The 16,138-nt window shown below is 45.6% G+C and overlaps 1 pseudogene; it reads left to right on the forward strand.

Moving 5' to 3' along the window:
• The first annotated feature begins 9,638 nt into the window (after positions 1–9,638).
• LOC125404150 (glyceraldehyde-3-phosphate dehydrogenase pseudogene) lies at positions 9,639–10,840 on the forward strand (annotated as a pseudogene).
• The last annotated feature ends 5,298 nt before the right edge of the window (positions 10,841–16,138 follow it).

The raw sequence follows: 16,138 nt of genomic DNA on the forward strand, positions 1-16,138 counted from the left end.
TAATGTGTGTTTGAGCTCTTGAGTTTGATCTCTGCATTACAAGAAACATCACCTCCCATCCCGATGAAGACCATGTGTGTGCCCTTACATTTGTGTGTGCATGTGAGTGTACTGTAATGCACACACACACAGGTGCATGAAGCCTTGGAGCACTCCACAGTTACTGTCCGAATGAGATTTGGGTGAGACCTAGTTCTTCCTATGCACTCTCCTAAGGCTTGGCAGGGGTGGACAAGCATATATAGTCCTTGTTTCCTTGAGACGGGGTTTCCACCTGGGCCAAGTCAGCCTTGAACTCCAGATGGAAGAACTCCCGTCACTCAGTTCAGCTGTCTTCCCACAGGCTCTCATTTAATCCAGGCACAGCTTCACAGTTTTGATGACTTCTGATTATCTCATTTAATAGACGCTGAAACTGAGGCCCTATAGGGAAGCAACTCACTAAATATCCTTATCTTGGGATCTCAGCGCAGATCGTCTCCTGTAGCATCTTTCAGGGTTCCTGTCTGGTTGGGTCCCTAAGCCACTGTGCAACGCACGAGAGTCTGCAGGTGTCTGGAAGATCCGCTCAATTGAATTTGAAGACAGTGGCAGCGCCGCTGTGTGTCCTGGGGCGACCCCTGGTGGTATATTGTGGGATCATCGGCCCGTGTCCACTGTCCGCGGTACTAGCGGGTTGAGCTCCTAAACTGGCCGACCCAGGTTCTACCTAAGCCACGTGACTTTCTGACTTTCGGTGGTGCTGTTGCTCCCACATCGTCGCCACGATGGAGGGGCTCCAAACACGTATCATTATCCAATACCTTTCTACTTCTGTCATGTGCAACCTTGTCGCCCTCCAGTAACATGGCAAAACAAAACAATCACAAACACTTGGTCTTGGGAGCCAGTATCTAACTTTGGTAGGACCGCTTCCTAGAGGTGGTTGTGGGCATCGGATTTCTCCTCTCTGCGGCGCAGTTTTCCTGGTACCATGAGTCCTACCATTTCATAAATCCTGTGAGGGTGAATAAATGAGAGGAGGAAGGGAGGGATAGCACCAGAGTTTAGGAGGCTGCCGCATCTTCATGCCCCTCCTCCTTCTTGAGACAGAGTCTCATGTAGCCTAGGGTGGCCTGGAACTACCTATATAGCCACTAAGGGTGACTCTGAACTCCTGGATTTCTTGCCTCTACTCTCATGTGTATTGAGATTACAGGCGTCCATCACCAGGACTATGTGTATGCAGTCTGTGGGATTGATTTTTTTTAATTAATTACGTTTCCATCTCGACCGTAATTTCAGTGACTGATCATTTTCAGACCTTGAGGTGGCACCCTATTCTTCCCGTATGTGTGTAAGAGGCTCCCCCTGCTGGTTAGTGACACCAGTCCAGACCTTCTTCCTCCAAGAATCCCCGTGTTTATGTGTGAACACCTGCCAATTGACTTGTATGTACCTGTGACCCTGAATGTGTCTAGGCAACTGCATGCACACATCTCAGGGTCTGTGCAAATGTTTATGTACATGAACATTTGTGTATTATGTAAGTGAGTATGCCCGTTTTCTGTGTGTATGTGATTATGCATGCATGTATTGGTGGCAAAGCAGGAGAGACACCACTGCGCTTGCGACAGTCCACACAGCTGTGCTCAGGGTCAGTGTCGCAGCTCTCTGCCCTAGTCTCCAAGTCTGACCCTTTTCGTGCAGGCGGCACGCTCCAGATGGACGCTGTCCTTGGGCGCAACCCCAGGTCCTCGCTCCGGCAGGGATGACTCCGAGGTTGGTGTTTCTTGCTCTCTGTCCAGAACTGAGCACTGCTTGTCCACAGTGCAAACTTCCTCCAAACTGCCATTCACTCCCATCACCCTTTCCCACCCCGCTTCCCATGGAATGTTTCTGCTGTTTCCCGGGATCCCCTCCCAAGGAGCTGCCTGGCAGTTAAACCTCGTCTTAGGATTGCTGCCAGGGAAAGTCTTTGACCTGGAATCTTTGTATTAGGGTCTGCTGCTGAGCTCAGACTCACAAGACATGATACTGGCTGGCTCCCCTGACTCCTATAGTCATATTCTTGTGTCCTGACTGCCAAGGAGGGATTTGATCCTAGAGGGTAAATCCCTTGTTCAAGCCACACATAGTTGGTGAGTGGCAGAGCCCAGCCTTGACCTTGGTCTGTCTGATCCCAAGTCAGACGGTCAGTGCTTTCCCAACAGCCTGCTGAGGGTCAGTGAATTCATGACGGGCATTCATAGCAGTGAGTCCCTTGACAAAATGACCCCAACGTCACTGCTGGTGTATATGTCCTCATTCTGCCATCAAAGCAGGTGTCAACACATGCTTCAATCTGCCCATACTAATGATTTGCTAAGGAGAATTGTTACCCCCCCCCCCACCTTCCTCCCTCCCTCCCTGGCTGTTTGTTAAAAAAGTAGTACGTATGGGAAATCACTTGTAAATATACAAATTCATATTTTGGTGAGGGCTCAACAGAGCTGACTTGCTATACCCTAGTGAACATTATCCAGAGCAGATTGTCTGAGTGGGAAGAAGCCATTGCCAAGATGGCTGACTCTCACGGTAGACAAATGGCTGGGCATCTCAGGTCTTTTCAGGCAAGGGCTCTCTGTGGGGCTGCTGGGGCTTCCTATTATGGTGTCCATTGGGGCCAAGATTGTGCAGTCCAATGGGCCTGGAAGGAAACTGTACACCATCTGTGACATAAGCACCAATGTCCAAGATGTCATGGGGACTGCCCAGATTCCAGGAGAGAGGAGTTAGGCTTTCATCCTTGAATTGGTAGGGTTCTCTGGAGAACCAATACATAGATGGCTTCATGTGTATAATATTTTGACATTTTAAAACGACGCTATCACCTTTGAAGTTGGTACTTAAGAAATACATAATCAAGCAACCAAAAAAGAAAAAAAAGGAAAAATGTTAGCCATGTGCCTACATGTGTGAGTATGTGTGTGTGTGTGTGTGTGTGTGTGTGAGAGAGAGAGAGAGAGAGAGAGAGAGAGAGAGAGAGAGAGAGGGAGAGAGAGGGAGTAGGCCCCTTCTCAGTGCAGAAGCTGCCTACGTGTGTGAGTATGGCCATGGACCCCCTCCACAGTGCGGAGGCATTTGGAACCAACTGATTTGGGGACCAGACTTCGGTTCTCTGCATAGCGGCACAGGCTCTCAACCACTGGGACATCTTTCCAGTCCCCTTCCACCAAATTTTATAAGGATTTGAATAAGTGTATGATTTTGTGTTAGGGACACTCAGAACTGTCCTGGGGGCACTATGTGGCCCTTAAGCTGCAGTTTGGATGTACCTGGATTATTTGAAAGGAGAAAAAAGAGTTGTATCTCTTTTTAAAATGTCTATTAATTGTGCAAATAATGGGTTCACTGTGACAGTTTCATAATATACATGGGTCATATCCCTGCTATTACCTTTTCCTACCCATCCCCACCTTATTCTCCTCTTCTCTAATGGCCCTCCATTTCGTGTCTTTCTCTTCCTAGCTCCCACAAAGGAGAAGGAATGTGATGTTTGTGTTTCACTAAACCTGATGATCTCCAGTTCTGTCCACTTTCCTGAACGCAATGTGACCTCACACTTTTCTATGGGATGAGTAATTCTCCATCGTATTTACATGGAACATGTCTTTTAATCATCCAGACATCCATTGATAGGCGCATAGGAATATATATGCATATATTTAACTGATATACACATCAGTTAAAGAAAAAGAGGTCAGAGTCTATGAATTTGAGAGAGAGCAAGGTGCGCGCGTGCGTGTGTGCGTGCGTGCATGTGTGCATGCGTGTGTGTGTGTGCGTGAGTGCCTCTGTGTGTGTGTGTGCATGCGTGCGTGTGTGTGTGTGTGTGTGTGTGTGTATAATTTAGGGGTTGGAAGAAAGAAAGGGAAAGGAAAAACCGATGTAATTATATCTTAGCAAACAACTCAACAGTTCCAGAAAGCTCCAGAAACTGACCAGATTTCCCAGCTCCTCCCACTCCCGAGTTGACATAATCTGTAACAATAGTGGGGTGGCTCTGTGATCTATTGGGCTGCCTTCAAGTTGTACCTGCAATGAGCTTCTGGGTTCCAGCTTCTGTGAGCTATCACCCATGTTGGGACAAGCTTTTGATGATGCAGCTTTCTCTGAGTCATCCTCGATTGTGTAGCTGACCCCTCACCCACACTTCTGTAAGAAATCCCAACAAGCTTATTGCTTTACCAGGCTGGGCTTTTGCCACATCTGTCCTTGATTTCCTGTCTGAGCGGACACTTATTCACATCCCCCAGACTAGTGTCCCTAAACACATCCACCACAGCGCTTTGTTTTTAACTAAGTTGTTAGATGAATATGGATGGTTTGCCCACATGTCTAACTGTATACCATGTGTATTCTCTGTAGGAAGTTATCAGACTTCTTGAGATCAGAGTCACAGACAACTGTGAACTGCTACCTGGTTGCTGGGAATCAGACCCAGGTCCTCTAGCCATTGTTCTTAGTCACTGAGCTGTCTCTTCCATGTACATAGCACTTTGAATCATAACACCCCATTCGTAGCCCCAGGCACATTTTTATCCCACAATGTAAAATTCATTTACTCTTTCTTTGGAAGTCATTTTTTCCCCAAGACAAGATTTCTTTGTGTATGTAGTCCTGGAACTCTTTTGTAGACCAGGCTAGCCTCGAATTCAGTGATCTACCCACTCTTCCCTTCCAAGTGCGGGATTAAAGGTGTGTGCAGTCTCTCAATGGGGAGAGAGACTTTTTCATTCCTATAAAATCAATAAGCATATTCCAATACACCATGACACAGAATACATCTTCCCACCACAAAGGGGAGAAATGAGAGTGTAGCAAGACTAAAAGCCACCAAGAAAACACAAAACTTCAGCTCCATCCATATCTAGCACCTGGAGCTTGTGGTCACCTCATCTGGGCTCCAGCAGTCCTGCCTCTCCAGCGCTGGCTGCTCAAGCTCACGCGACTCTCCACTCTTTCCTCAGTGGACATTCAATTTCCAACGTCTTCTGGTTTCCACTGGAACTGAGGCTTCATCTTCCCAGTTTTTAGTAACTACCTCTCATGTCCTCTACACAGGGAATCTTAGTTGGACACACATTGCTAAGTCTCAGAGGTTTTCTGGAATTTTTGTGCAAGCCTCCACTCTTCTTGGGATGAGTATCCCTTACTTTGTGCATCTTTCAAGCTTGCAAAAGAATTGCCAGATGGAAGATGCTCAGCGTTGCTGCCAGTTTGAGATATAGCCCGGACCTTTCTAGGATCACAGCTGCTGTGACCTCTGTTTGCCTTTGAGGTTAACCTCAGGAAAACTCCTCTAGGTGGCTATTTTGCTGTAGGGATTCCCTTCATCCTCACAAATATATTTATTTACATATATCTAATCTATTACTACTACTAGTACTCTTGGTGGGTGTGTAGGTATATACGTGTCGTGGTACACATGAGGAGGTCAGAGAATAACACTGAGGAGCTAGTTTTGTCCTTCACACATGGGATCAGACTAACCAAAGAGCCACCCCACTGGCCTGGTGACCTTGCTTTAGGACATATCTTGTGGGACCAAGACAGTCCTGTGAAATTAATGCAACTGTGAGATTTCTTTTTTTCCTTAAAGATTTATTTATTATGTATAAACATTCTGCCTCCATGTATACCTGCAGGCCAGAAGAGGGCACCAGATCTCATTACAGGTGGCTGTGAGCCACCTTGTGGTTGCTGGGAATTGAACTCAGGACCTCTGGAAGAGCACCCAGTGCTCTTAACCACTGAGCCGTCTCTCCCGCCCACGCCCGTAAGATTTCTTTGGAATGGTGTTAATCTTTTAACGTTATTGCTGCCTTCTCTGCATTTGTGCCTGCAACTTCAAATTCGCGCGCTTCCTTCTCTTCCAAACTGCTTCTTTTACAATCTTTCTCTTTCTCCTCTTGCTCCTTCTCACTGCATACCTGGATAGGAGCAGTGGACAGTAAGCATGGCATAACTCGAATGTCAGCCTATTTTGTGTTTCTTCTGTCAAATACATAGTCCATTGTTTTTGAATTCAGCTTCACTCAGGTTCTCATAACCTGGGCATAATGTAGCCAGATCCTTTAAAAAATTATTTTCCCATTTCATTGTATGTGCTTTGCCTCCATGCATGTCCATGCACCACATGCATGACTGGCATCTGTGGAGGCCAGAAGAGGACACTGGGTCCCCAAGAGCCGATGTTATAGACAGTTTTGAACTGTCAGTGTGGGTGCTGGGAAGAGCAATCAGTGCTCTTAAACACTGAGTTATCTCTCCAGCCCTGTAGTAAGATTCTTTGCCATATCACAACATGAATGACCTCTAGATTAGTTCCCAAGAGAGGCTTTTTTTTTTTGTTGTTCGTTTGTCTGAAGCAAATTTCTCTGCATAGCTCTGGCTGTCCTGTCCTGGAACTTACTTTGTAGACTAGGCTGGCCTCAAACTCAGAGATCCCCCTGCCTCGGCCTGCTGAGTACTGGGATCGAAGGTGTGTGCCACCACTGACTGACCCCAAGGAGTTTTGATCCCCGCTGAAACTTCATGAACTGAGCCTCCCCTGTCCACATAGCTCTCAGCTCACTATTGACCAAACTCCTACTGTCATGGCCCAACACTCTCTACTTACCGCTTTCTAGAACTTTTCTAGATGGAAGCACAAAATTATTCTCATTCCCCTTGCAAAACAGGTCAGGTCCAAAGCCTGGGAGCCACACTGTCAGATTTTATCACAGCACTGATTTCATCTTGACACGGGTTTGTATATTCATTACTGTTCTTGCTGTGACAGAATACCAATGAAGACAGCTTCAGGAAGGGAGAGCTATTTGGTTCGCAGTTAAGAGTGCAGTCCTTCGCTGGGTGGCGGCGGCACACGTCTTCAATTGTAGCACTCAGGAGGCAGAAGCAGATGGATCTCTGAGTTCAAGTCCAGCCTGATCTATAGAGTGAGTTCCAGGACAACTAGGGGTACACATGGAAACCCGGTCTCGGAAAAAATAAGAGAGTAAGGCCTGGTGGCAGTAAGAGAAGACAGTTTTTCACATTGTATCTAAAGTCAGAAAGCAGAGAGAGTGATAAATGCTGGTTCTCATCTTGCTTCTCTTTTCAATGTTTTTAATTAACACATATCAATCATGCCTAACGATGGGTTTCATTGTGACATATATAATGCATTTGGATCTAATCCCTCTTCGTTACCTGCTATTGCCCCTGTCCCCTTTCTTCCCTTCCTAGCTCGTCTCCCTTCTACTTTTATGCCATCAAAAAATTATCTTTATGTTCATTTGGTGTTTTGCTTGCATGTATGTCTGTGAGAGGGTGTCAGATGCCCTGGAAGTGGAGTTATAGATGTTATGCCCACATAGTTCCCCCAAACCAACTAGGAGGCTGAGTCCTGTATGTAAAAGCAGAGAGCCTTTATTCTTATTCAAGTTCAAACTTGGACTGTCTGTGTGTCCAGCGTATTGGCACGATCAGAGAGCCCCAAGCTCAGTTGGGCAGGGATTTTTTTTTATAATAGCTGAAATTGGGGTGAGGGATTTCTAAGGTTCAAAACCCTTATTGGTTGACATTTGTGGGTGTCCTGGTGAAAAACAATGGGTGTGTGCTGGCAGGTGATCCTATCTACAATGGTTAGAGTGGTAGGAATTTCCTTTGGATGGTCCGTTCCTGGGTGGTGCCTGGGTGGTCTTAGTTTGTGGTCTTTCTTCGAACCAGGTATTGCCTTAGGTTAAACTACTAAGACTCAGGCCTTTATTGAGCTTGTTATAGCTGTGTCCTACATTCCCCCCTTCACAAGTACCCATGAAAGGACCTAGTCATGGGTGCTGTTTGTCCAGAGGTTTAAGGGGATAGTATTGGGACCTAAGAACCATTAGCTAACAGGTTTCATTAGGTAAAATGGCCATCCTCTGCTACCAGGCCCTGTATCTCTGATCTTTGAGTACAACCAAATTGTAATTATAATCCTGAATGTCCTCTTTGGTTCTGTGACTCTGCATAAAGAACCAAAGAATCTTATTATAAAACAATTATAGTTAATAAATCCGTTAATTGATAACTTTGGTCCCATTTTCTTGATATGTCAGGACACTATAGGTAGCCATTTTTGTTCCCCATGCCAGGGAGCTCCCCCCTTGTCTTAGCATTTCAACCTATTTTGGGCAGGGAGCATGGGACAATGTGTTCTTTTCTGTAACTACTTCAAGCTGACATTGGGTCATTGTTATCAGGACCCAAGTCGACTGAAATGCTGGTCAAGGATAAGGGAGGAAATTCAGGCAATGGGGCATTTATCAGAAGCATATGGTTCGCTCACTATGCTTAAGAGACAGGGAACATCAGCCCACATCAGCTTTCAGCAAGTTCAGGACTCATAGACATTTGGAGCAGGTTGTAGTCTGCAGCTGATGTTTGAATGTGCCTGTAAGTCAAGTGGAAACCTGTGGGGACAAGTTTAAACTAGGAATAGAAGTTAAAGTTTATGAACTTAGATGGAAATATACATTTGAAGCTTTCAGGAAAGGAGGAGTTCTAAGACTAGGGAAAAGAAAATTCTCATCCTCAGGAATAGACAGTGGGGAAAATTTAGGCTGTACTTATCTAGAATCATTTTGTTCTGTGAGAAGTGGCTCTAGGTTTTTTCTGAAGCCTATATGAAATTTTATTTTACAAAAGGAAATATAAGTTTTAGATATATTAATATCACCAATCTGTACTTGTTGTTGGAGGCTGCTTGTTCGTTCCTGGCTGCCCAGAACTGAAATAATCACACAGAAACTGTATTATTTGCAATACTGTTTGCCAAAAGATTAAGCGTATTTCTGGCTGACTCATATCTTAAATGAACCCATTTCTATTAATCTGTGTATTGCCATGTGACTGTGGCTTACTGGGCAAAATTCTGGAGTCTGTCTGCCCAGGTGACTCCATGGCTTTTCACTGACTCTGTCTACTCTCTCCTCCATCTGCTTGCAACTCTCGCCTTGCCCTATTCTGCTAAGCCACCGACAGAAACCACTTTATTCATTAACCAATAAAAGCAAAACACAGACAGAAGGACTTCCTACACCATATACTGAAATCCACATAGCAGAAAAAGCAGGTAATGGGTGTCTGTAAAGCACCAGGTAGCAGAAGCTGTACACTTGGATTAGAAGTGTACATTTTTCTTCTGTCCTGAGAGCCAGTATAGTTTGGAAAGAGATGTCTTTGGCCTGATGAGAAGCACCTTTGCATTTATATTTAGATAGCAACCAAAATAAATCAAAAATCTTGGCTTGTGACTGAGCAGGAAGTAGTCACTGCTCTATCAACTTATGGGAACTTTATTAAATGCTAAACTCTGAACTTATAATCATAGAAGGGGAAAACAATCTGAAACATTTTTGTATCTTAAATTATTTATTTTTTTATAACTTGCATTTACATCTCAAATCATTTTTGAGACTCTTAAAGCTTATCAGAATTTATATCCTCAGACCGTGTTTTAGACCCATATCAAAGCTTGATTTTTATATATAAAATGGCGGCAATTCAAATTTGAATCAGGTCATATGGTTCCTTTAAAATTACCATTAAAAATTCAAATTATCGGCTCTCTGCTCCTCCCTGTTCAGCTGCTTCTTTTCGCGCAGTGCCAGCCTCGTTCCAGAGACACGATGGTGAAGGTCGGAGTGAACGGATTTGGTCGTATTGGACGCCTGGTTACCAGGGCTGCCTTCACTTCTGGCAAAGTGGACGTTGTTGCCATCAATGACCCATTCATCGACCTCAACTACATGGTCTACATGTTCCAGTATGACTCCACCCATGGCAAGTTCAAAGGCACAGTTAAGGCTGAGAATGGGAAGCTTGTCATCAACGGGAAGGCCATCACCATCTTCCAGGAGCGAGATCCCGCCAACATCAAATGGGGTGATGCCGGTGCAGAGTATGTTGTGGAATCGACCGGTGTCTTCACCACCATGGAGAAGGCTGGGGCCCACTTGAAGGGTGGGGCCAAAAGGGTCATCATCTCCGCCCCTTATGCGGATGCCCCCATGTTTGTGATGGGTGTGAACCATGACAAGTATGACAATTCCCTCAAGATTATCAGCAATGCTTCCTGCACCACCAACTGCTTAGCCCCCTTGACCAAGGTCATCCATGACAACTTTGGCATCGTGGAAGGACTCATGACCACAGTCCATGCCATCACGGCCACCCAGAAGACTGTGGACGTCCCCTCTGGGAAGCTGTGGCGAGATGGCCATGGCGCTGCCCAGAACATCATCCCTGCATCTACTGGCGCTGCCAAGGCTGTGGGCAAAGTCATCCCAGAGCTGAACGGGAAGCTCACGGGCATGGCCTTTCGTGTTCCTACCCCCAACGTGTCCGTCGTGGATCTGACATGCCGCCTGGAGAAAGCTGCCAAGTATGACGACATCAAGAAGGTGGTGAAGCAGGCATCCGAGGGCCCACTAAAGGGCATCCTGGGCTACACTGAGGACCAGGTTGTCTCCTGCGACTTTAACAGTGACTCCCACTCTTCCACCTTCGATGCTGGGGCTGGCATTGCTCTCGATGACAACTTTGTAAAGCTCATTTTCTGGTACGACAATGAGTTTGGCTACAGCAACAGAGTGGTGGACCTCATGGCCTACACGGCCTCCACGGAGTAAGAAGCCCGCCCTGGACCACCTACCCCAGCAAGGACACAGCAAGAGAGAAGCCCTCGGCTGCTGAGCAGTCCCTGTCCTAACTCAACCCTTGATACTGAGTTATCCCTCACAGTTTCCATCCCAGACCCCCAGATAGCAGGAGGGGCATAGGGAGCCCTACTCTCTTGAATACCATCAATAAAGTTCACTGCATCCCCTCAAAAAAAAAAATTCAAATTATCAATTTCTAGTGTTACTAGTTTTAACTTTCTAACTAGTTTTACTTTAATTTTTAACCATATTTAACAAAATAAACTTATACATTTTAAAGTACAGTATGGTCACATAAAAAAACATTTGGGCCGCTCTGCTTTGTTTTCGTCTCCGAGTCAGTGTATCAGAAGCTCAGATGAACAGAGTGGCACAGAGGAGAACTGGGATATGCCTGGGCCAGCTTTCCAATAATGAGCACCACAAAACCGTTCTAACGTTATCTCTATCAAAAAGACACCTGGGCTCCTGTTAACTCAGACACAGTGACCTGAGTTCAGAAACAAATTTTGAGCCCTGACCACAAATGCAGTCACAGTAGTAGTGGGTGGTGACTGGCTGCTGTTGGCAAAACTGTCCAAACCATTTCTGTTTCAGGTCCATGCCTGCAACAAAACTTACGAGCTCACCAGAAATCACAGACAAAGCTTTTCAACAAAACAAGCAGACACTGTTTTCTCGAAAAATAGACAAAACTCTCCAATAGGACAATATTTATTTATTTATTTATTTATTTATTTATTTATTTATTTATTTATTATGTATACAATATTCTGTCTGTGTGTATGCCTGCAGGCCAGAAGAGGGCACCAGACCCCATTCCAGATGGTTGTGAGTCACCATGTGGTTGCTGGGAATTGAACTCAGGACCTTTGGAAGAGCAGGCAGTGCTCTTAACCTCTGAGCCATCTCTCCAGCCCTAGGACAATATTTTCAAACCAGAATTAACCTAATATGGCCAATTAACTTTAACCGCCTGCACCATCATGAAGCATCTGACCCCTTTAAAAGATATTTATGACCTATGGTATCTGAACGACCAAAACATCCCTGGTGGAGCTGTAACAGGCCCTGGCTACAGCAACACAACATGGCTGCCACAGTTTAGCAGCCATGGAACCAAACCTCGACCAGGTTAGGGCAGAAGTTGAGACAGGTAACCCCCAGGGGAGGCCACAGGAGCCCAACCCACCAGGATGGAAATGGGGTGGATCACAGCATGGAGGCAAAAGATTGTTAACTTTTCCAGGCATAGCAATTAACCCCTAAGTGAACAGGAAGTGCATTGCAAGCAACTTCCAAAACTCTAGGATTGACAGAGACATCTCAGTGCCTGGACAGTCACTCAAAGTTCTTCTGTAACATTGGAGCACCCAATCTTCAGCCCACAGGCACATAGTATCTGGCAGACTTTTCCACGAAGCAGGAAATTTCAAAGATAGTTCCACCTATATTGGCACTGAAGAATATGTCTCCCCTCTCCCAGCAGGCAGTAACTGCCTATAGATCTTCAGGAAGGGGTGAGGCCTCGTGAATCCCTCCCACTCCATGACAGATGTTACCAGGCCCAGTCCTGTGTAGGCCCTTAGGCAGGTAATCATAGCTTCTGTTTGTTCAAGAGTGCAGTAGCCATGTCATACCTGGAGGACAGTGTTCCACTGATAAAGTCCGCACCTTTATCTGCCTCTTACAGTCTTCCTGCCCCTTCTTCCATGAGCCTTGTAGGTGGTGATATAAATACTCCATTTGTGACTGAGTGTTCAGCAGTCACATACGTAATCATTCTGACCAACTATGAGCACTTGCAACTACGATAACCCATTGCAAAAAAAAGCTTCTCTGGCCAGGGTAAAGAATAGCACTAATCTGTAGTGTTTGGTTTTTACTCTTAAGAAAAACTGCTCCGCGGACACAAACAACTCCAATTAGACCAGAATAGACCAAATTAAAATGTCCGCATTTAATAAATGCAGCAATCTCGGCTGGACTAAGACAGCATGGTGGGGAAAGGAGCCCACGCAAACCCTGGTGACCAAGTGTTTCTTTTTCTGGCAGGAGCCTAAATAGCCTTTGAGAGTGGTCCTGATCCTCCCTGGGGGCGGGGTCAGTGCTTGGCAGGCTGGGAGTTGGAGTCCAAGTGCTTGGCAGGCTGGGAATTGGAGTTTGGACTAGGGCAATTCCAGGGCAGGGGCTGGGGTGACACTTCCAACTCAATATTGCATTCAAGACTCTGTGGATATAGGAATGTTAGAGGGCTGGGGTCTTACTTTTGACCAAACATCCCAGAGTCCCTGAGTATAGGGGCATCGGCTCAAGTCTGGCTACTTCCTGCGGGCGTGGGTTGATGTGGGATAGGAGAGAGCTGGGAGTTGGTGCAGTATGGTCAGTGAGAGGTGTGGCTGGGAGGCATCCTGTTTGCTGTCATCCTGGAGTCCTTAGGCAGCTGCTTTTTGACGGAGTTGAGAAGGCAAGGAGAAAAAAATATTGTTATTACTGGGTCTATGCATTAACTGCCAGAAAGAATGGAACAGGGAAATGCCCTGGTTGTAGAGGTGAGGTTCGGGTGTATCAGATACAACCATATTTTAGTTGGTGGGTGTCCTTGGTCTAGGAGTGTTGGTACCAATGGTGAAGTCCCAGGAGCTGTTGGAGGTACTTGGCATTATCTGGAGAGCACTTTGTGAGTTGGTTTCAGCCTGGGTAGCAGGAGTGATCTGTAAAATAAGCTTGAAACTGGTTGGGGTTAGTGTAGCAGAACTTTTTCCCGGAACCTGTAAGAGAATTGGAATAGATCTGAAGGTTATTGCTTTAGGTTAAAAGGTAAAAGAAATTGGGAACTCTGAACCTCTGAAAACATACCTGAAACCTGTTAGTCCTAGACTATGAAGCCTGTGAAAGAGGTATACCTATCTGTATTTTAGCAGGAAACTTTATTAATTGTCGTGGATGAAGTAAAAAGTTAACAGTACGTTAAATTGTCAAATGTCATTAGACAGATCTAGGAAGGATAAATGAGCAAAAATGAGACAGCTTTTTAGCTACGCAGGCAACCCCAAATTCTCTCCTTAGTCTGTTGAGACCACCAGTCTTAGAAGCAGTGCTTGCCATTAGCTGCTGAGTACAAGAGGCCCAAAGATTTTCCTGTGTGTGTGTGTGTGGGGGGGGAGATTAAATCTACTTGGCTTGGCAGGATGAGGCGATCGATTCCCTGGGTGAAGAAGCATCCAGGAAGCTGAAGAGGTGAAAGGCTGCTTTTTGCTGCTACAATACAAACAGGTATGCCTCTTTCACAGGCTTCTTAGTCCAGCCTGCCATGTGCTGACCCCTCCGCCAGGCTATTTAGGTTCATGCTGGAAAAAGAGACACGTGGTCTCCAGAGTGTGTGTGTGTGGGCTCCTCTCCCCGCCATGCTATCTCAGTCCACTCTAGAGTGCTGCATTTATTAAATGCTGGCATTTTAATTTGGTCTAATCTGGTCTAATTGGAATTATTTGTGTCAGCAGAACAGCTTTTCTTAAGATTAAACCAAACACGTAGGCTTAAGAAAAAAGATTTAGAAAGCAATTTGTTGGGCACAGTAGCTTATGCCTTGTCCTGGTTAGTTTTATGTCAACTGAACGTAAGCTAGAGTCATTTGGGAAGAAGGGCTCTCAGTTGAGAAAATGCTGTCATCTGTATTGCCTATACAAGGCAAGTCTGTAGGGTATTTTTTGATTAATAATTTATGCAGAAGGGCCAAGTCTACTGTGGGTAGCGCTACCCTGGGCCAGTTGTCTGCACTGTATAAGAAAGCAGTAAAAGCCGTGAAAATCAAGCTAGTTGTTATGACCTCATCCATGAAGCTCCCTAAAACCAGCAAGGAAACCAAGTCCCATATGTAAAAGCAAAGAGCCTTTATTTTATGCAAGTTTGCAAACTCGGTCTCTCAGCATGTCCAACATATTGGAATAAATGGAGAGCTCTGAGCTCAGTTAGAGTTGGGTTTTTATAGTAGTAAAGGTGAGGGTGAAGGGCTTCTGAGGTTCAGGATCCCTGATTGACTGACATTTGTCTAGGGGTGTCCTGGTGAGTGTGTGCTGGCAGGTGGTCCTATCTACAGTGGTTGAAACATTTCCTTTGGATGGTCTGCTCTTGGATGGTGTTCAAATAATCTCAGTTTGTGGTCCTTCCTGCAACCAGGTATTGTTTCAGGGTAAACTACTGAGATTCAGGCCTCCATTAAACTTATGGATGGCTGAGTCCTACTCTGGCGGGTGATAATGGTTGGAAGTAAAGAACTTTCTTTGGGTGGCTCCTACACTAGTAAGCAGTGTTCTTTCATGGCTTATGCTTCAGTTCCTGCTTCTAGGTTCCAGCCATGACTTCCTTCAGTGATGAACTATTATGTACAGGTATAATGTGACATACGCCCTTCTCTCCCCAAGTTGCCTTTGGTCACGGTATTTTATCACAGCAATAGAAATCTCAACTAAGATGCCCCCTAAGTATCTATGACCTCCATAGCTTCAGCGTTTTGATGGGTTCACAGGATCAGACTTGAATTCCTTCCTGTGGAGTAGATTTCAAAACCAGTCAGAAAGGAGTTGGTTACCCCTGTGACAGTCCTGCCATTATTGCTTCAGTGTACACATCTTGTACGCTCAGTCACTAATATCATCCTGTCTTAGTTGCTGTAATAAAGCACAGGACCAAGGTGATTTATGGGGAGGGGGGAGCACATTTTACTTTCTAGTTCCAGAGGTTTAGAGTCCCCAGTGGCATGAAAAGCATGGCAGCATGTGGCAGACATGGTGGCTGGAGCAGGAAGCTGAGAGCTCACACCTCTCACAAGCACAAGGCAGAGAACAAACTGCAAGCAGGGGAGGCTTTTAAAATCTCAAAGCCTTCCCCCAGTGATATGCTTCCTCCCAGCAAGGTTGCACCATCTAAATGTCCCCAAACAACTGGGGATCAAGTGTTCAAATGCTAATACTGTAAGAGACGTTTCTCATTCAAACCATTGCATACTCCAAGTACACAGATGAGTGGGACTGTTGACAATTCTTCTTCATCACACCACATAGCACCTGAAGTCCTGTGAAGGTTACCCAGTTGGAAAGAAGCTTCCAGCTTAGTTCTAACCTAAACTTCTTTTTCATTCAGTTTGGAACTGCAGAACAGAGAATGGGGCTACCCACATTCCAGGCGACTCTTCAATTCTCAGCCAAACCTTTCTGGAAGCATTATAGACACACCCAGATGTGTGTTTCCATGGTAATTCTAAACCAAGGAGACAATTTAGGCTCACCACCAACTCAGATGCTCTGCATGATGTTTAGTGTTCATTGATGACATCCAGGCTCACCTAGGAAGTGGGCCTTGGGCATGCTTCTGGTCTGTTTCAGGGACAGCTCCCCAGGCTGCTGAGAAGAATGGGTATTTTGCTGTGT

This window comes from Myodes glareolus, chromosome 6, assembly GCF_982192425.1.
Source record: "Myodes glareolus chromosome 6, mMyoGla1.1, whole genome shotgun sequence".
Classification (NCBI taxonomy): Eukaryota; Metazoa; Chordata; class Mammalia; order Rodentia; family Cricetidae; genus Myodes; species Myodes glareolus.